General features: G+C 44.1%; 1 protein-coding gene across 2 annotated transcripts in view; it reads right to left on the bottom strand.

Annotated features, from left to right (window-relative positions):
* ikzf5 (IKAROS family zinc finger 5) overlaps positions 1–22,040 on the bottom strand; it is a 77,741-nt gene that overhangs the window by 35,765 nt on the left and 19,936 nt on the right. The window contains exons 1-2 of one of the 2 annotated variants that reach the window (XM_088384398.1): positions 6,566–6,688; positions 2,173–2,333 (exon numbers count right to left, since the gene is read on the bottom strand). The gene's annotated coding sequence lies outside the window, so the exon portion shown is untranslated. Of the gene's footprint in view, positions 1–2,172; positions 2,334–6,565; positions 6,689–22,040 lie in introns of those variants that run through there. The other variant, XM_088384396.1, reaches the window with a different exon arrangement.

Genomic DNA, 22,040 nt, shown 5'->3' with positions numbered 1-22,040 from the left:
TTCAGGTACAGAGAGGGTGAGAGGGAGAACATTGTGAAGCGTCTTCAGCCCGCCCCCAACCCAGCAAATGCTTTGAATGCTTCCAAAAGGATTCTTTTTCTAATGAAAAACCAGTAATAAGAGATGCTTGCGACTATAACAAAATGTTTACGGCCTGCCTGCCGCCAAGCTCTTCACTCTTGCCGCATAAATTGTTGAAGGGGGCGAATAAAGAAGATAGGGAGGGAGGGGGGTTGATTCCACCCAATTCTGCTTTCATCAGCCAAGAAAAATACATCACAAGGTGCTTCCCTACAAAAGGTATTTTAATAATACATTACTTTTGTCGTAACTACTCTTAACCTTTACATACAATGCATTCCAGATGAATAAAGCGGCCATCGCTCGGCGGCGGGATAATGAGACGAGTCTTATTTACGACCGCCTGCTTGCGATTTCGCCCTCGTGTCGTCATATACCGTCTCCCTTTTCTATCATTTAGATTTAAAAAAAAAAATAAAAAATACAGAGCGGACTCATCTCTGCGTTAGTTTGAAGGTGCCCCAACGTAAAAAAAATCACGCGACGGGCCAAAACGAGGACACGGCTTCATCCGCTGGCGCTTGAGGCTACTTCATAAAATATATGCAGGAAGTGCATCTAAATAGGCTTGCTCTTTTTTTTTTTTTTTTCTTTTTCTAAATAGCACTCAATCCATAAGCATGAGCTCCGGGCTTGATAAAAAGCCGGCCCCGTATTTCCATGTTTGCCCAAATTGGCCGCGTTGTTCTAAACGGCCGCCAGTAGATACAAATCAAGTCTGAAATGCGGTAACACCAACAGAGGTCAATAAAGCACATCCACACTCATATAATGTGATTGATTTCCCTCCGCAGCGTTGTCCGTCCGCGTTGGACCGCGCGCTAGTGATTACACAAAAACTGCTGATGGTTAATCATAATGGCTCAGGGCGAGCACTTTATTTGGGCCTGCTCCCCCCAACCCCCTCTTATGGTCAGCCGGGTCAACGTGACACGCATGATGGGAAGAGGGTTACCCTGGCACCCTGTCGTTTCTCGTATTTTATCAGCGGAGTGACGTGTGCCCGGTTGTCTCTGGTCCTCAACGCAAATATAATATCAAAGCATGACATCGTCGTCGCTTTCCGATAAAAAGCACATTCACAACAAAATGCATAAAACCAGGATGTACAGTTCCAGAGTAGACAAAGAGAAGTGAATAATCATTCAAAAAAAAAAAAAAAAAGGCCCGGGCATGGTGTCTGCCAAGCACCTTTTTAACAGCCGAGTCAAAGCGATAGCTGTGGTCTTTGCTAAAGATGATCATTTGCAGCACCGGAACAAAGCCGCCAGCTATCTGGGGTGTTAATTAAATCTACAAGCCTTTTATTAATACATTTAAACACCCACTTTATGCGCCCCGCGTTTCAGCACATATATTCCACCGTTGCCTTGTTATGCCTTTGAAAGACGAAAAAGCCGGGCCAAATGAGCTTTGGCTGAAAAGAAGCCGAGCGTTGACTCTTAATGGGCAACCTCGCTAATGGACGACGCTAATTAGCGCCAGGCCGAACAAAGGCAACGGATCAATATGCCACGCAAGTGTGTCGCCGCTCGCTCAAAAGATGCCCGAACGCTGACATTTGCTTGGAACGCGGTGGCGAAGTGGGAAGGTGGATAGGAAAAAAGACGCGGTCAAACGTGGTAGCTAATGCTAGCTAACGAAACTAGCTTTTTGGATTACTACTGTTCAGACAAATGTTTTGGGGGAGGTATAGAGTAGTTTCTAATTCGTACTCCGCGCGATAAACGGAGGTTCACTGTTCACTGCACATTTTATTGGGCCGACCGACCCGAGTTGTTGTCCAAGTCTTATTAGATTGCAATCTCAGTTGGTAACTGCAAAGTGGGATGCTTGCTAGGTGTGGTAAGATAACTCCAGCCCAAAAAGACAAGTGGACATTGAAACTCAAACATCTGAACAGGTAACAAGACCCACCGCAGCATCTTTTTTTTTTTTAGGGGGAAATTTGGTAACAGCGCCGTAGCACAATTTTGGCCAATATCCTGCCCCCCCCCCCCCCTCCCCAGGGAGAGCCACTGATCTGCCGTCAACCGAACACTGTATCCAGTGTCAGGATAATTCCCGGCGGGATTGGTTTTCCCTCGTTACCTTGTATTTGGGGAGCTCTGTTCCAGCCCCCTTTCCTAATTCTCCCCGCCTTGACTTCCACCGGCCGGCGGACAACGGGTCCTTTGTCCCGCTCGCTGGAGGCCGGAAGAGGACCGGTGAAGATGAAGCCGAAAGTCCGTCTCTTCGCCAGCTGTGTGCACCTGCCCAGATGAACACAGAAATGAAATCATCACATCAAGGAGGTCACAACAAGAAATTTGATGGTAACAAGAATAAATTTACAGTCACGAGTGAGTAGGCGGAGCCAATACTAGCCGACTTTGAGCCAGAAGACAAGCCATCACCCACGTTCATGCCTATCAATCTTCAACTACAATGTTCACATGAGCACAAACGGGAAAGCAAAATTTCAACTGTCGATACTCCATTCCTCTTCGTCACGAGAGCCTCGACAAAAGTTTCTTGTTTCCCTTCCATTGTCCTTGCCGGACGACCCAAACAAGCAAATAAGGCCGGCGAGCGCATCGTTTCATTTCCATATAGATGAAAAGTGTGCCATGAAATAAACAAGTGTCCATTTGTACACAAGGCACAAAGCTTTTCACGCGGATGCTCGGCCGTCGTTGGACAAGCTCCCGCAAATTAACTGAACAAAACCATTGATAGGAGGATTGTAATCCTAAAAGGCCGCTAATAGATTTTGCCCAGTTCACCGCACTTGAGACACAGAAGAGGTTAAAGCAACGTGGGAGCTCAGATGATAGCCAGGCCTCTTCAGTCTTATTCACACCAGATGTCATTTCATCTCGCACATGCGTCTTTTCGGGCCTCCTGTCTCGCAGTCCACATAAAGCCCAGTCTGGAATTGGATGGACCGACTGGAAGGGTCCAGTCCGAACATTCCTTTGAATAGCTGAATAGTTTGTATTTTTCACTTCCTAGAAGATGTGAGGACAATGCGTTTATTTGAACATACTCTCAAGTTGAAAGCAAAAATTTGCGAGAGATGACATTTGCTACTACATATTTTGGAAGCAATCAGGTTTTTTTTCTAAGGACGATTTTACACCGATTCCACTTCGACGTTTGATGCACAAAATTTTAATTGGGACGATGACCGCTAACCATAAACTCTTTGATTAGAAACCAGAACCATAGAGCGCCAACTGCTGGCAAGGAGGACATATGCAATGTCAGATTTTTTTTTTTTTTAAAGTATCAGTTGGGACCCGAGTAAATCGAAGACTTCCCAAGTACGATTACTTCCTCGGATGGGGACAGAGGAAAGTGACACGCTGAAAGGCCTCTTTAATGTGAACGGTGAAGACCCATCCAGAGTTCTTATCGAGACGATGATCAAGGTTTGTATTCTTTTGATGTGAACAAGCAAGACCTCTCAAGACCAGTTTCTGGGTCGCCCCCCCACATACACGAACTTCTCTCATCCTGTCATGAAAAAGCGTGTGTGTGGTTTACACACACATACACACACAGCTAAACAATATTTCACTCCCAGGTTCCAGGTCCCATTTGAAGAGATCACATCAGGACATGAAAGCATTCTATTTTTTTTTTTTCTTCCCCGTGTATCCGACCCACTCGTGTGCGCCTCAAGCATTGATCCTGTGATGGTGGTAAATGAGTTAGAGACAATCCAAGTCTTGGCCAAATGGAGTAGTGAGCTGTTAATGCTGCTCGAGTGCTTGTAACAAAGCAGTGAAGAGGCTTAAAATGCTGAAATAAAAAAATATATTAAAAAAAAATAGACCGTGTCTAAGACATGATTGGAGATAAGCACGGACGACACATAAGCAAGATGCTCACAAGAAACGAAAGGCAACATCCATTACTGGCCAAAAAAGCAGCTACTTGTATTGAACTACCGACATGACAATGTCTAATTAAAGCGTTGCGTTAACAACTTTCCTCTTCTCATTCGAGCTTAGTTATGTCGTTAATGTCGGCCAATTAGCGCGTCCCGCACAAAGCGCCACGGAAGCCGCCGTTGATTTAATTGGGAATGAATAACTATTTGAAAGCGCCGTTTCAAAACAAGAGGCAATTAATCAGCATCATTTCTGCTGAAGAAAGTTAGAATGAATGTATAATTGAGGAAGAGCAGAGGGCTGCGAAGGAAATTGTTTGTTTGGACAATTAATAAACCACCCCGGCACTGAATTGTTTTGTGTTAGTGTGCAAGTCGTTGATTAAAAAACACCAATGAGATCCACCGCACCGGATAGCATGTTAGCATGTGGTTAGCACGTCTGTTAGCATTTGAATTTCGGTTTGTGCCTTTTCCACTCCGGTTTCTCCCACGTACCCAAAACATGCATGCTAGTTTCCTTAAAGGCTAAATTGTTTTTTTCCCTAACTTTAATATTATGATTTGACGGATGATTGAAACTAGCCCAAATCCAAATGTCACACTGTTCCCCAGCCGCTTCTTACACATCTCAACACAGACTTGTTTACCAAGAAAGGATGCGCGCATTCAATAAAACCCATTGTGAACTACTGAGGTTGCGACCCTGAACGTTACATGCAAAAAGAAAAAAATATAGATATGAAAATCATTGAGCAGCTGTTGTACAATGCCAGAACATGGAGTGTTCTAGCGCTGCCATGGCTTCCATTGTTCGTAGTCCTGGACCACATCTGTGAGACGTGTTAGGAATCCCTACAGGTCATCCATCTCCACGTCCCCCAAAGAACTGAAGCCGAGCTAGCAGCGCAGCCACATACTTTTGGGTCATCTGACCCTGACTGAGACCTTGTGACCTCAGTCTGGGCCTCCACAGACACTTGCGGCCTTAACCTTTAGCCCTGGACAAGCTGTTGCGTCCAAAAGCATCTCTGAGGAAGGTCACCTCCTTTCCTGAACCGATCGATACTCAGACGTGACCTTTTGCAATAGAAAAGAAAAAGAATCTTTTTTTCAGTCTGTTGTAGCTGGGTTTGGTGTTCCAGCACAGGTACGTCATCACAGCTAAGGGTCAGAAGCACTCACTGCAGCGGAGAGGCACGGTAGAGCCCCTAGCCTCTGAACCGCTAATTAAAATGGACAACTAGCACAAAACTGCATTAAAATAAAAAGCAACTCTCCTAAAGCCATTTAACTTCGCCGCTAATGTAACCGAGCGACCTCCAGGTCAATGATCGCCACTAATGCTCGAGCCAGTTCTGCTTTTAATTGTCGGGCTGTTCTTAGAATACATCTGGCACTCGACATATCTTTGCTAAAACTTCCGCGGAAAAAGCTTTTTTTTTTTTTTTGAATGACTTCACCTGCCTTCCTTCCTGCGCCATGTTTGTCCGCATTGACAAAAGCTTCATTAGAGCGTCCCCGCCATCACTGTAATTGGGCCCCATTTATTTCAAAGCTACATTTAATGGTCATTTCTTTGTCGGCGGCGTGTGGCAGACTGAAGTAGATCACAATGCCTCTTTTCTTCGCGCCTCTATTTTCCTCATTTTTCCCCCCCCCCAGGCGCTCAATTATTAAATTATATTTCTTTCATCCGCCGTGTTTAATAAATTGCACTGGGCTCTTTAGTTAATGGCGGGGATGGGTGTCCGCACGTGCAATTGAAATTGTGGACAGCACAGCTCCGTGCAAAAGTTTGAGTTTTTGTTGGCGTGATTACAGCAGATTTTGACACGCTAGGAACTTAATTTTGGAAAGTGATCCCTATTTAGCACTGTGACATTCTGATTTCAATTTTTTTTTTCATTACGTGTGAATATGAATAACAATAAAAAGAGCCCTGACTGTACTGTATAAAACAAAAGTGTAAAAAAAGTCAACTGTTTTTATGAAATGCGATTAGCAATTAATGGGTGTGGCCTATCGGGAAGCTCATATTCGCCCACTGGAGGTTTTCAGCGACTATTTTCACGGCGTGAGAAAGATGCTAAACGTATTTGACTGAAGGCCATTTTGGGTTTTTTTGTTTTCATTTTGTTTCTAATTTCAATGTGCTATTGTTATGATTTTAAGTGTTGGAAAAAGTCAGGTATGCCACTGCTTTGGCGTAATCCACAATTCCCTCAGCTAAGAGTGTTTAGCTTGATGTTAGCTTTAATGTTCAGTATGAGTGTGTGTTTTCCGGGCGCAGTTGGGGGGGGGTCAGGCCAGCTAGCCCTTAATCCTTTTATTTCACACCCTGAAACATCAGAAGCCAACTCGGTGGAGAGAAATGACTTTGTGTGCGATTTCTCTGCTTCAGACGATGCCGGCTCTTCTCTCTTTTATGTTCGTAATTGAGGGTGATTATTTCAACTGGGAAAAGGGGAGCGGGTAATAGAGGCTGATTAAATCCCACGGACAGCGGCCCCAGACGGGCCCTCAAGACAAGGCGGCGTAATAACAACCCCTACTGAAAAAAAAAAAAAAAAAACGAGCGTCACCTAGTGCGGCGCGTCCACTCACCTTATTTTGCCTGACACCAGGCCAGATGCAATTTAATGCATTTATTGTGCTGTTGGTCCTTTTATTGACAGCTGTAAACAGTTGTGATTAAATTGAAGCCGCTGTGCTCGCAGTATCGACACAACAGGGAGATGCTATTCCATCTTTTGGTGACCACAACAGGGATTAGTGTCAGTGCTGCGATATTTCTATAAATAGCAGAAAAACAGAATGAAAATAGCTGCCGAAATGCATCAACTGCTCATTTTTCACGGCTTAAACAAGAGCGCTTGTGTTCTCGACTCCCGGCGCCCAGTGAAAAGGCTCGTGGGAACAAGTGACATGTTCTCATCGTGACTGCCTATCGAGTGCTAATTTGTTTAGCGTATCCCGCAGTAACCATTCAGACATCGACGGCACCGAATGTACACTGCGTGCCTCGACGGGTTTTCCGTACACTGAAACTAAATGATTCACTTAGTTGGGAAACTCTTCTTAGTTTATTTTACATGAGTCTGTATTATACTGCCCCTAGTGGCAATATTGGAACGAGCACACCATTAATGACTTTAGTCTTCAGCTCCTTTTTATATTGGTATGGCTCTTAAATTTGAACTTTATTCTTGTCAAAATATTAAGGTTAATATGAATTAACTCTCCAAAATAATTCATACTTAAAATATGCAACTTGTTCTTTTATGACTTTTTTCCGCCTGGGAAATTATATTTTCATTTTTGTAATATTTTTCCTGTTTTTGTTTTTTTACTTCTAAAAAAACAATTTCATTGACTTTAATTGATTTAGTTTTGCAATGTAGCCTTAAGATCAAGTTCAAGTAAATCAACCACATAGCAAAAATAAACTGAAGGAATTTACTATTTAGAGAACAATGAAGCACAAAAAAATAAATCCAATTTAGCTTTACCAGCATGCCACTTTTTGCTCTTTTTTTTTTGCTTGGTGAACATCATAAAAAAGTGTCCCAAAGTTATTCTAAGCTATTTATTTAGGATCTTGGAGTGAATTCCAAATGTGATCTGTATTGATGAGCGTCCCAGCTCCAACAGGCCGTGAGCGCCAATCGGCGGAGCCGTCAGCACTCCGGCCTGGGCTGACATCCATCACGCTTTTAAAGCAGTGCGCCTATATGGAGCTTTAGAGGGAGCCTGCAAGAGGAACATCCCCTACAGAGAAGCAGCGCTGCTGAATGGGAAGTAAACAAGTCGCCCCAGCCCCCCCCACCTCACTGGCCAGAGGGCAGCACCAACAATAGCCCATCCATTACAAAGAAAAGAGGGTGGGAAACAAGGAGGGGGGAAAAAGAAACAACAAACATTTATTTACTGCCGCTGTTGTCACTTTTTTTTCCCCAGCTATTTTTTTCATGATTTACGGTTGGCTTGGAGATGCTTGAACTGAATTGATTGGCTTCTTGGCCGAATTTAAGAGAGCGCCATCGGTCCTCAAACAAACCTGGATTACTTTCCCGGCCAGCTGGAAAATACAACAAAGGGAAACTTTCAATCGGAATATTTTTATATTTTGAGTTGTTTGAATAATTTACCAGATTTTTTTTTTTTGGGGACATGTTTATTAAAAGCGCTCCAAAGCCAAACCATTCAAGTCAAATAAATTCACCTCTATTGAAACACAGTATTTTAACAATTCGATTTGGATCGGTTAAATCATTTGACTGATTCCGATCGGTTTGGGTTCCACTCCTAACATCCAGGGTTTTATCGGAATGCTCAAAGTAAAAAGAGAAGTCTAGCGGGGGGGAATGAAAAGAAGAGGTCCGCTTAGTGATTATTGCGAAGACAAAGACCTCGCTGTCTGCGTGCTGACAGCAACCTCTACATCAGGTGGCCCCCGTCCCTGCCTCCATCCATCGCCGCGCTCGCCATCCAATTCCAGCCAGACGAGGAAATTTTCTCTGGCGCGCCACCCACCCATCATCCATTTATCTGGCTATTCATCCCCCTCAACAATCGGGAATGAGAACACACAAAAACACAGCAAACGACGGCTCCTTCCTTCCTTCCAAATTCAGCTTCCCCCGGAACCTTTTTAGTCAACCATCGCGATCTGCCGAAGATCAGATTGGTCGGCGGAGATGAAAATCCGAGTATTCTGAAAAAAGCCAGTTTCGGGTTACATCCGATTAATCGCCCATTTTGAGATAACCGGATGACTCACAATAGACGTTCGGAAGTGTGAATCAACCGATTCATCGGTGAGCCGATTTTATCGGCAACTTCTATCCCTCACATCTAGAAACGGTAATCCAAAAGCCACTCGCTGGAAAAATAAAGTAAGAAAAAAAAAGCTCTGGCTTCATTTCCCTGCTAAGAGTTCGAGGCCCTCGAGGCGCAGACACCAAACAAAAAAGCTTGAGCTCACACTTGTGACCCGGCGAGCTATTCGCCCTCGGGCGAGCCGACACAAAAGAGAACGGCGTAGGTGAGTCGGCGCATGCTTGGCTGCTGCTTTTTTTTCCCAACACTTGTATTCTCTGTTTCTGCCGCCCTTTCGCTGTGCGCTGACATCAACCTTTGGCCCGCCGACAACCAAGTCGCGGTTTCAATTTACCCAGCGACTCAAAAGGGTTCGCCTCGCCTTTGAAAAGACACTTTGGTCATCATTGCGCTCAGTCAGATAAAGAAGTTGCGATTAATGAGGAGGCTTTTATATTTTAGGGGGTTTTGGATGGGCGGTGTCACTTTCTCCACTGAATGCCGCTCGCTGCAACAATACTGCCGTCCCGGGAGACTGCCGAGAACAGGTCGGCGTCTGAAATGAAATATTCAGTAGGACGGGAAAAAAAATACACACATACTGATAACTTTGATGAGTTTTAGAATTCCCCCAAAATTTTGTGGGATTGTTTTAAGACTGATTTTTTTGTCCATATTCAATTTGTTTGGAAAATGAGATCATAAAATTCAACTCAACTATAGTGACGACATTTTCCTGAAGTATGTAAATGTTTGGATACAGGTCTAACCACTCAAAACAACACAAATTATGTCTAATTCTGAGAAGCCACGCCCTAAATTGAATCTACATTTGGGAATTCCTGGACTATTTACGGCTACAGTGAGGCGCTAATTAACAAGTATTTACAGCAAATCCACTTCTTCCTTTCTAGCGTACTTTTGAGAAATCCACCAAAAATTAAAATAAAAAACGCCTCACATGCTTGCTTTCTATTGAATCGCCACATTTACAAAGTTATGAGTAACCCCCCCGACTTTAAAATAGCTCTGCCCTCAGCCCGACTTGACTAACAGGAAACCATTAAAGCAGCAGCAATTATCATTATTCCCATCCATCCGTGCGCTCCCCCCATTTTATTTTAATCTGTTTAAGTGCATTTTTTACTCAAGGTTCAAATCTGAATCCCTGCAAGGTCCAACGCGAGGATGGCTTTTTCTGCCTTGGTGGAGAGCCCAATTTACAGCTGATTTAATTTTGTCTTCGCAAACATTTCTAATGACATTAGGCCCAGTGCATATACTGACTGCCTCTCCCTCTTATTCCATTAGCTCCTAAATCAGGTTTAAAGAGCGTACTGATGCTGGATGCTATTATGGGTGATTATCAAAACAACAGACAATGGGGCAAAGTGTTTACTAACTGGTTTAGCCGTAATTCGGCGTAACCAGAACAGATGGGAACACCACCAATTACAAATCAATCTTTTCAATGATGAAAGACCTCACGGAGAGCACCGGGCACGGCTACCGTACGGATCGTGGCAGGAAGTGACATGGTTCATTATTGACTATTTTTAACCGGTGATGCACTAAAGTTTTTTTTTTTAAGGTGATGGCGAAAATATCGAGTTTGACACCTGTGCCTTCGTCTTACTCGAAATGAGTTTGACGTCGTTTGTATAAACGGTTGTGGAGAAAAGCGAAGAGTTCCCGCTTGATTAGCGAGATGACAACGAGGGCTTGAGTGCTCTCACGTCCGTGACAAGGACTAACGGCGGCCGTCTATCTGCATGCATGCTTACAGCTGTCTCCCGTCGCCATCCAGGTAATGATTGTGTTATCAACCCTCAACCCCTTTTTCAAATTATTATTAACTGCGCCGGGAGAGGCTGTCTCCGCTCACCTGTCACCGGGAAGGGCTTTGACCCAGCGGGGCTATCAGTCATTGTCAAAGGCAAGGCAGGGCCAGATAAGAATGGAGAGGGTGAGCACCATGCTATACACGTATAATTGTCGTCAAACTGCAAAGGGAAGAGAGGAGTCATGAAAGCAAGAACTATTCTGTGATTGTCCCATTTCTAACCCAAAAAATAGCTTGTCGCAGTTTTAATTTGTCTCAAATCAATTTTACGCATTGGAATGAATTGAAATGTTAGTAATCCGTTCCAGCCTACAAATTATGTTGGTTTTTTTTTGGTTCAATAAAGAAAGACTAACTTTGGCTTGTAACACAAAGTCAAAAAAATAGACCCACCAAATATTTAGTATTTATTTATTTACATATTCGAGAAAATTAGAACAGGATTTTCCTACAAAATGCAATGTGTAATGTTTTGGTCTGCGTTTTGGGAGCTCAATTTTGTTTTGTCAAAGTAAATCAGCCGTTCATTTAAAGAGGGTTAAAAAAAAAAAAAAATCAATGCGTGCGTCTGGGGGTTAGATAAAGGTGAGCTGAACCACGGCAGGTTGGACAGCGGGACCCCGAGGCCTCTTCCCGCGCGCTGATAGATATGCTAATGTCTCCTATTCACTCGACTTCACTTCCTTTATTTGCTCCAATTAAAGCAAACGCCAGTGAAACTGTAATTAAGCCATGTCCGGGCAAAAGAGTGCCTGCTGTTTTTAATGAAGCCCCATCGATTCTGCCTTTATTTGCTAGCCCTCTCCCTATAACATCCACAGGCCTCAAATGAAAGCAAGTTAAAAGTGCAAGCTCCCATCCAGGTTGTTCTTTGTACTTTTTTTTTTTTTTTTGCTCGAAGCCCACAACATTAGTTTTTGTTTGTATTCGATGTGCGTGTTAATGTGGCTTCATGGAGCAGCTGGTGTGTGGCCTAATGAGTCCAACTTAGGCTACATAAGAGCTCTACAAGTTTCCAAACAAAAGCAAAAAGCACACTTGGGCTTATTTGCGAGACAGGGATGACCTCGCCCAATCAATAACCCGCAATTAAATAAATGCTGAACGCAATTAGCCAAATTGAACCGCCGCCAAAGGCTAAATTGGCCTGATAGGGGAAGTTCAATGTGAGCGCAATTAAAGATAAAAGGTTCGCTCAGGCAGAAGGCCGCAGTCAAACTGTCTCCGCTTGGCTCAATCGGACTGCCGTATACACTCCGGCTTCATTTTTTTTATCCGTATAGTTTCCGCCACAAACACTTTGCCGTTACAATCCACTTGCATCGGGGGCCGAGGCGTTTTCGATTATTTAACATATTTGAGCTGCGGCCACGCACGCCGATGTCACAGGTAAGCACGTGGAACATAAACCTCTGGAGACAGCTAAGAAAAACATTTTCAATAACAAGAACCCGATAAGACCCTTCATTTCCCTCATCCTGTTTTTTTTTTTTGCCTCCTTATAATGGATCTTCCGATAAATTAAATGCTTTTTAGCCCCCCCCCCCCATTAATCCATATGGGAAGAAGTGCGGTCAAGTTACAGTGAAGAGGAGCGAAGCTGGCGGGTTTTAGCCGTGCAATTAGGAGCCATTAGCCTCGGCTTTAATTAGAAGGCTGCAGCGTTGATATTTGAAGTGCCCGGTTCGCGCCGGTGTTGTGTTTCCCGGCAGCGGAGCTCGTCTCCATCCTGGAGGAACGGGCCCGTCTGCTTGCTGGGGGATTATTTTTTTGCTAACCGGGCCGAGTTTGACAAAATGGGCGAATGATGGAAGCGGAGCGGACAGCGTTGAATTTAACGAGGTGAAGGGCCGGCATTCAAATTGATCCGCTTGAGGTGGCACCTTTAGTAATTGTTAGCCCACGGTAGACATGACATCTTAGCTGCTCAGATCCATCCCTTGGCCGCATTAGCTGACCGCACTGTTTCATGTTCGCACGCTGGAGGCAGACAGTCTGGGAGGAGGAGAGCAACAACACCATCGCCATCCCTCTTTCCATCCATCCCCCCCCCCCTCCATCCTGACTCATCAACGCCGCTTCATACTCGCACACCGCAGCAGTGACAACGCGCAAGGTCACGGCTGTCCATATTAAGGCTGAAACGGTTTGGACAAAAGTATTGGGACACATATGCAAGAAGGGAAAAGGGAGGAAAAAAAAAAGTCGGATCAGTCACACAATAAGTGAAACTTGGACATTACAATATCAAGAAAGGGATTACGTGTACACATTTTGGACCAATATTTGATGGCAGCTTTAGCTGAGAGTTGACTACTTCTAATATGCAATCTCAGAAAGCTGCCAAGATAAGGCTCAAGCGACTCCGGTGGCACTTTGCCACTTTTTCATCTTTGCTAGCTGCCAGCGCTGCCGAGAGCAGAGCTCCTTCATGTCGCTGTCTGTTTACAGGGCAAGCAAATCAAAGATGCATCTCATTTCAGAGGCTGTAAAAGCGCGCCTGGGGACGCATCGGGTGTCTCCAATACACCCAATCCTCCCCGAGCAGCCTCTACTTACAATGCTTGTACGTATGCTCCCGAGCAACACTGCAAACATGTCTCAAAGCGGCTTTTTGGCTATTATGGTGCGTTGTGGGCCATCAAGGCACTTTTATGTTTTAATCGCCTTCTTTTGGTCATTTTATGCAAACGGCGATCACCCAAATAACGCTTTGATCAGATGTGACATCTTTAACTTTCCCCCGAAACAAAGATCAGTAGATCATATGCAGCTCTATGAATGCATGTCGTGCTTCTGCATGAAGGAAGGTGCCGGTGCTAGAAATCAATGGAGGTACTATTTTGTTTCTTGCGGTGTATTTGTTTCCTGAGCGGTCAGGAATAAAGCCCGTCTAATCGAAACATCAATTTATTATCTGAAAGTGCTTGTGCTGGAAAATCAAGAGGACATTTTTTGACTGGAAATTTCACAGCCTCACTTCCGCTGCGGCATTGCACCAAGCAGCTGTTGGCAAATATATGGGAGAAAATATATGTGGCGAATTTTCCAATTGGATATGATCAATGTCTGAGATTTGGGCTTTTTTAATGAGTTTAAAAAAATCGATTTTATAATACGGTCTTTTGCAGACAGCTACTTTTTATGTATTTATATTTTTAATTTAATTTTTTATTTTCTTTGCTTTTAAATGTCTTTAAAACTTCTTTGTTCAAATGTTGACCATGTACAAGAAATTTTAATAAATTAATTTTTATTGTTCGCTCAGTTTGCATTTGTATTAAATACGAAACCCATCTCAAATAGAACAAAAACCTGGCTGGCTCTACTGCCATCAGCATTATTTGTTAGCAGCATTGTTGTATTGTGACTCCAATCCAAAATTGATGATCGGCCCGGATGATAGCAGCCATACGTCTCCTGACATTTGACCCTCCTGCCCCCACATCCAGCCCCGCACTTTCCCATCTTGCTGGACACGAGCAGCATGTCGCGGGGCTCTTTAACGAACAGCCCGTCAGCTTCCATTTACAAATATTTTTTTGTAAATACAATATCGTGTTCTTAACACAGCCGCTCCCTCGGGCCGTGCAAAGAGCCCGGTGAGAGTACGCTCGCATGTCACTCATCGAACTGCCGGCATCTGGAGGCTCAAGGTGGGGGGGCGCTAGGTGGACACCATCCTGGGGGATCCCCCTCCCCGCCCCCTTCTGCCGCTCTCACAAAATAAAGTCCACAACATGTCGTCGTCTTCTTCCATCAAGTACACATCCCGGCCTCACACACGCTCCCCCCTCCCGTCCTGCTGATTAGCTCATAATGGACGACTGATGTCCCCGAGGACTTCCCGGGGGAGCCTTCCAACTCTGACCCCTATCTCCACCCGGCTGAAAACACACTAAATAATCTTTCATTTGACAGCAGCTTGAATGAAATTCAGTTTAGATCCGCATCATTCACCGCGGATAATAAATATTGATAAATGGGATCATTGTCCGGCTTGATATTTCCCCTTTCTCGCATTGTCGGAAAGGGTTAAATTACAGTTTACGGTATCGACTGTGTCTGAATACGTGGTCGAGCATCCCGCTAATTTGTAAAAATAAAAGTGTCCAATTGGAAGCCAGTTCTGGCAAATTCAGCCAGGCCAATTAATTACCATATGCTAAAAACAAACAAAACAAGGGATCCAAAACATGAGGCTATTATATCAGCAAAATGGCTGCTTTTACACCGAACATTTACATGTAATTATCGTCTTATATAGTTGAGTGCGTTCGGTTAACAAGCGGCCGTCTTGCTAACAGGCCCACATGCCAACGGGCGAGCGAGAAGCCCAGGAAAGCAGAGTGAATGGGTAATTAGAGCACAGCATGACTACGTTAATGGAAGGGATGTTTAAAAAAAAAAAAAAAAGACCCAAAGAGAAAGGGGGGGTGGTCGGGGACAATACACGGATTGGTGGAAGAAGGCGCAGCTATAAAAAAAAAACTAAAAAGGGGCACAAAAGAGAGCATCCCTGTTTTATAGTATTAATGGAGGGAGCCGAGGTCCTCATTCAGCTTTGACTTTAATGACAACAAATCTCGACATGAGCGAATTTAAGATCACTCACCTTGAAGAAACATTTTAGCAATTAAGTTGTAACATGTTGTGCCGACCACTCCAGACCGCACAAACAAACCCAACCTGAAAATGCCTCATTCGGCGGAACAGTCTGGTGTATAAAAAAAAAAAGAAAATCACATGGAGGACATTCTGATTTTCAGTTTATACTCTTTACGACTAAAACGGTGGAGTGAAATTGTTTTAAGGAGTACTAAGTAACAAGTGGGTATTTCTTTTGTCCCAAGATTTCTATTTATACGGGGAGTCCTCCGATGGTGCCGACATGACCTTTCAAGGTTACAAATGGGGCGCAATGAACTAGTTTAGGCAGGGCTGTAAGAATATGTGCTGATGTGGCACAACTAGCTAGTTTACCACCTTACCTGGTGTTTTTTTTAATTATTATTTTATTATATATACATTATTATTAATATTATTATTATTTATTATGTATTATTTTTTATTTAGATATTATTCTTTTATATATATATAGCCAACAAGTGTTTTTTTTTTAAGTAAAAATAAAATAAAAAAGACTCCATATTGTTAGCCACGATTCCACGGTACGTTCCGAACCCGCTGACGGAGCGCTCCCCCTTTCAGAGTGTTAAATGACCGCAAAAGGTTGACATCAGTCACTGGAGAGCGTTGATGACTAGCGCTGTGAAAAATGGGTTTTACATTCCATTCAGAAAACAAAAGTGTGTGTGCATGTTTTACTTATGTTACTGACACGGCCAACACTTTCCTTTGATGAGCTCATCCCGCCTCGGGCTGCGGGGAGGCAACTTTGTCACACTCAACTTGCGCTATCGCTTACTGAGCCGTCAGGGAGACGAATGTGCAGATTGCTCGAATTGTATGCAGAAGATGTCACATTTGGGGATGATTTGGGGAACAATGAGCAGGTTGTCCACGTGCCCATCCCCCTTCCAACCGTGACAAAATTTTTTTGCCTTGCGGCACCACACGGGTACAATAGACGCTCACGTGACATATTAAACCACAGCCTCTGTCAAGACTGTCACAACCACAGCACGAGCTAAACCGAAAATCCACAAGTCAAATCATGTTATTGTTCCCCTACCTTGACCTTTGAGTCTAGATATGTTATAATTTATGTCAAGTAAAAAGGAATCTTGCTTAAAACATGAGGTAAATTTCCACACTTAGTCATCCGTGAGTTTTTTTATGTGCTTCGGTGCTGCTTTTTTGGTTAGCAACAAAGTTTAAATTTCAAAAGTTCATTCCTGAATGTGCTAAACATGGGTGACCACTTTGTCGTTAAAGACACCATCCAAGCCAATTTTAATCGGTTAAGATCCGGAAATAATTAGCTGATATTTGGCCGATCTTTTTTTTTTTTTAACTGTGTTCAAGGAACTATTTGAGCCAAGATAGCAAGTATGCTGCAAAGTGAGTCAACAATATCAGGTGCCTTTGTCCCGAGCGCTTTCTATGGAGTTCAATAAACACTTAGCCCATCTAAAGCTCACACGGGGACAATGGCTCCCTTCAGAACCTGACACCAGCTTTTTAACAATACAAATACTCTCTCTCCGCCTGAGACTAATTGATGTCATTTGCCTGTTGGTCAATCAGAGCTCCACAGCCATAACGCTAAGGTGCACTTTCTGCTTCGGGCGCTAATCCGAGCAACTGCAGTACAGATAAAATAAAAAAGCTCAGTTTTTGGAGGTTCATCAACACAGCACCGATCGTTTGTGTTTTCTGGCCAACCGGGGTGTCATTTGAATTAGAACCGGGCTTCATAAAAGGCGAATGGCCGCCGCGTGCTCTGAGATACCGGCCGCTGGTCTGTGACCATATTGGTTATTGATATTCCACATCTGGAGAAAAGGCCCTAAAGAGCCACACTGAAACAAATATGTTTGCTCTTTTTTTTTTTTTTGGCAGCAGGTGAAAGTGACGGCTGGGCTTTGACAACTTGGGTGCAGTGCCACCTACTGGTCACTTGAATATGACGTGACACAAGGCAGTAGACACTTCATTAGGTACACACACACTTTGCTATAATGTGACTTGACTTTGCAGGTGTTCCTTAATTTAAAGTCAGTGAGCGGCGCATGATGTCATCTTATCCTTTTTCTCTCGTCGGGCAACCTGCACAAAATGTACCACTTGTTCAAACACAGAGGACACATTTCCCTTTCTCACCCACGCCACTACGGCCTGATAGTGTTAATGGTACGTCTAACATCGAGGAGAGGGCTGTGCATGTGTGTTCAAGAGAATAGTTCCAACCACAAGACACATGGAAATTTAACACAAAAGCAGCACATTTCAAATGGTGCCTGCCATTCACCTCAAACAACCCTAAATTGGCGAAATATTGTGTACTTCTATTTCCGTAACTCCAAATCTCCAGCATCCGGGAACGGATTCAATTTCTGCTTGTGTTTAGCTAGGCAGTCTGGTTAACTCCTTTTCAAAAGATCCATGGCCCCGTGTGTCCATTTAATGGCGTTCTTCGGCCATCCATAATCATATGACAAGCCGCGATCTAAGCTGAAGAGTTTCTTTGCGCACAAAAGCCCTGCACTACATCACGACGGCGCACAATGAAATGGGACGTTAAGGCCATCAAGTGACATCATGCAGCAAGCCCCGGGGACAAATATAGATCATGTTTATCCTTAACAGATGATTCATTTGTGACATGGTAAAGAGATCTGCGCTGACTGCCTTCCGTCCAGATCATCTCCGTGGTGGATGCAGGGGCAGGGGGGGGGTTCTAATGACCGCACCGTTTAGCGATGTTGTTTTACTTTCTCACATAGATGTTTAATGCTGCAGCGCTGTGCCGAAATGGCGCATTGATTAGCGATTAAACAAATGAGCTGAGCAAAAGAGATTGTTCCTAAACTACCAAAATAGACAAGGGACAAAAAACAAAGAGGGTAATGCAATCTTTTTTTTTTTTTTTCTTTTCCCCCTGCCTCGCCACCCTCCCCCCTCGCCACAGGAACCCTTGGGATGCAGCACTCCAAGGTCTTTTCATTTGAGCACATTGCATTATGCCCCCGTATCTCTGCTCATTTTTCATCCACATTGCATTAAGTATTGATATTGATTTCTTGTAAATGGCGGCGAAATGGATGGCTCATACTTTTTTTGTGTGTTATTGTTCTGCGGCACTTGTAGGTAATTTATTACGGGCCGAGGGTCCGGCGAGGCCTTGCAGCACCGCGTCTCTACCTTTGGAGAACTAACGACGACACGTTATGCATCCAGGCGATCGCTCGTACGCTAGGAAAAAAAACGCACATGAGAGTAAATACATCTCTAAATTTCACACCACTATGTTACTAATGAAGCATTAAAACCACGGGGGAAAAAAATCAAGCTGTTGTCTTCACTCTCAAACTGTATGTCAACAATCTGGAAAAATGTACACCATTTTTTTTTTAGAATTTTTCTTAGGCATACACATGATGCATTTGACTAAGTAACATTTTGTGGCTGGTGGCTGGAATATATCCAACTGATATGTCCGATCACAACGACGAGGCGCTCTAAAGCAGCCACACAAAGCAAAGCATCGGTCTGCGGGCTAGCTATGAAATTGGGCTTAAAAAAATAAAGAATTCCACTCTTCCACCTCTCTCTGTGCATTGTACGTGCACTCATAGCCAACAACGAGGCGCTCAAAAGGAGCCATGCAAGCATAAAATGCATGTTAGCATAGCTAGCTAGCTAGTCAACTGCGCTGGAAAACAAAAATGCAAACAAAGGGGTACAAGTTCTCAGGTGGGTCACTGGTCCGCCTTTTAGCCTGAAGCCATGCCCAAAAAAATAAGTATTTAGAAACAAGTCTCTGAATTCACTCTAACAATCTTACGGTGGGAGCTCTATTTTTTTTACGGAATACGAGTCTGTTTAGCGGTGTAGCAGCACTTGTGCTGAAATCCATTGGCAGTTTTGTGACAAAGCGCGGCCTTCTTGACAAACTGGAGTGGTTTACTTGCATTGTCATCCCGGCCAATTTCTTTTTCGCCGGCTGCCGCGAGCCCCGGCACCCCATTTGCATTTCAATGGCCCGCCGCTCTGCCTCTATATTGCCTGATATTATGTCCGCCTTGTACGAGTTCAATGTCTGCATCTGCTGCTCCACTACTAAATGGGTGGAACATAGGAAATAAGGCTTGCGATGATGGCGCACGATGATGTAAACCGAGGCAAACAACATTATAGAGGCTACTATATGGCTGCCATAAAAAAAAAAAAAATGTTTACAAGCATGTTGGGCTTTTAAATAAATGCTGCACATAGAACAAAATGATTGCACTGTATGATGATTTCCTCCCAGCTACCGATACGTTTTCACTCTACTCATTTGTATATACATAAAGTGGAACAGTAAAATTCTACACGAACCCCTTTAGTTGCACAATTTGATAAGTGACACAATGTTGTAAAAAAAATTGTTTTGGAGACAAAAACAACAGAGGAGAAAACATACAGAAGAAGAGAGGGATTCAAACCGAGGGCATCACTGCAAGTCAGACCTCCGAACCACTACCCCCCCGTGCTGCCCATTTAAATCTGTTTCAATTGTTGATATGATGAAGAAAGAGAAATTGATACGTCCCGTTTACTGTCTGTGTCACCGCAACACCCACGCCGGACCGCAAGCGCTGCCTGGTGCCACGCTGTCGGACAGCACGAGTCACATGACCCCGCAGGAGAGCCCGACAGATCCCTGCGGTATCCCAGAATGCCCTCCGTAGCGGCGATAGCGCGTTCGCTCGCTCTTTCCTCGCAGGACAGGATATACGGCGTGTCACGGGGGCCACGGGCAGTTGCTGTTGAGCGTGGGGAGGATTTACTGGAAGTTCCGCGTTTGAAAAGATATAGAGCAGAAAGTGTCCGATGAATTTCAAACATGGGATACGGGAGGAGGGTGGCTGGGCAAGCGAGGGCGGCCAACCTTTATACTCAAGCGTCACATTTGATTTTTAGAATGGACAAATTGTACAATCAATAATTTCATTCGAATAATAGATATCTATTTATTCTTTATTTAATTGATAGGGAAAATGCAAATTAATGAACAAACGTAAACATGCTGAATTATAGCTACAAAGGTAGCGATCAATACTTTCAATACTTTGATTTTCTTTGCAAAGGATAAAGAATATATGCCTGCAAGAAACGGTAGTCTTCATTTGCTCCAAAGTGTGTAACAAAGCTACAATTTGCGAACCACAAAATACAAACTATTGAAAAAAGTACAAGTGAAATTAGAATGGGGGGGGGGATTCCGCAGCCTCCGCCTCCCCTCCGCCTCCCGCCCCTTTCGTTTTAACCTCTGCCAAATGCGGCCCCTGTTGGAAAACAATTAATGGCGTGGCTGCGTGGCAAGCGGGCCGTCTAACAGCTGTGTTTGGGCCACTTGTTGTGCCTCCGGCACGGATAATTACGGTAATCCAAAAGCAGAGCAGTCACTCGGGGAGTTTAATAATGCACAAGTAGTTGCTATCTCTTTATAGATCATGTTACCGCAGCATTCGCCGACGTGTAATTTAGATCAATCAAAAAATATGGCGGGGCTATCAAACGGGTGCCTTTGATAATAGTTGGCAGGTAGTAGTCACGCCGTCGTCCAAGCGTCGGATATAAAAGGCTCTGTGGAGGGGGCCCCGCTGCGCTAGGATGCGTAACCCAGGCAACAGATCCATGAAGCATTATGGGACTTGATTTAATTTGTCTAAATGGGAGCTGGAGTATCTTGATTCTCAGTTCGAATGTCCCTGTTAACCACCACTACAATGTAATGGGCTCCTCAACTTGCTGCGGCTGATTGTGCGCCGGCCGCCGCGTTTCCGCTCTGGCCTGTTTTCTCATATGTGTGTGAACAAGCGTGTTGCAAACACGCCTGTGTGTGCGTAAGTGAGCGTGTGTTAAAAAGTTCGATCTCGGTTTGAGATATAGAATATTATTTATGAACAGTAAGAGCTCGTTCTTAGTTTGCACTTAAAATGATCCTATGATGTCGTTTGTCTTCTCATCTTCTGTTTTGAAGCCATCTTGAAATTAACCGGAAGGCAAAAAGCTTTATTCAGCATTATTTAACCTTTCGCATTCAAAGCTTTCGGGTCAGGCTTTGTTCCAAGACCTGCTGGATTCGCCGTATTGTGTCGAGCGATGAGCTCAACCCATTTTGGGGACAATCTGAAGTCAGGTATCATTTTCGGCCTCTGCGGGGGGACTCTCCTCGCCTCTAGCTTGTTTGAAACTATCCGAGTAGCTTCATCTCCGCCCTCTCGTCTCTCTCGGCTTTCAATCCACGGATCTTTGTTTTAAATGGCAATTCATCCCGTCCGTCCGCTCGAGCACGTTAAACATCCATTTCCTCACTGAGCACACATTACGATCGGATGGAAGGAATAAAATCTCTGGCGTTTATTGCAAAGCTCCTTCCTGCCTCTCTCTCTCGCCGACTCGCTTTCTTCCTCCCGGGCCGAGACGCCATCCACCGGCGGCCCGCATCCCGCCAACAACCGCCGCCGCTCTTAAGTACTTTTATACTTACTGCAAAACAGTAACGATTTCAAGGGCCTTTGAATTCGTCCAAGAGAGCCGGCGGCTTTATAAAACATGCATGAGGTGTTCAGTAAACAATGCCCAATGGTCTTATTCCTTTTAAATAAAACTATTTCCATGAGACAGAAGACAGACTTTAATATTGCCTTAAATATTAAAAGAGCGAAGTGAGCCTCATCAATTTTTCATTTATTGGGCCCGCGCGTGAAGAGTCATCAATCTCCAAAGAAATTACTGACATTT

This window comes from Syngnathus floridae, chromosome 9 (assembly GCF_059516105.1).
Source record: "Syngnathus floridae isolate MCC-2025c chromosome 9, RoL_Sflo_1.0, whole genome shotgun sequence".
NCBI lineage: Eukaryota > Metazoa > Chordata > Actinopteri > Syngnathiformes > Syngnathidae > Syngnathus > Syngnathus floridae.
Note: the sequence above shows the minus strand (reverse complement) of the source record. Positions and strands in the feature narration are given on the sequence as shown.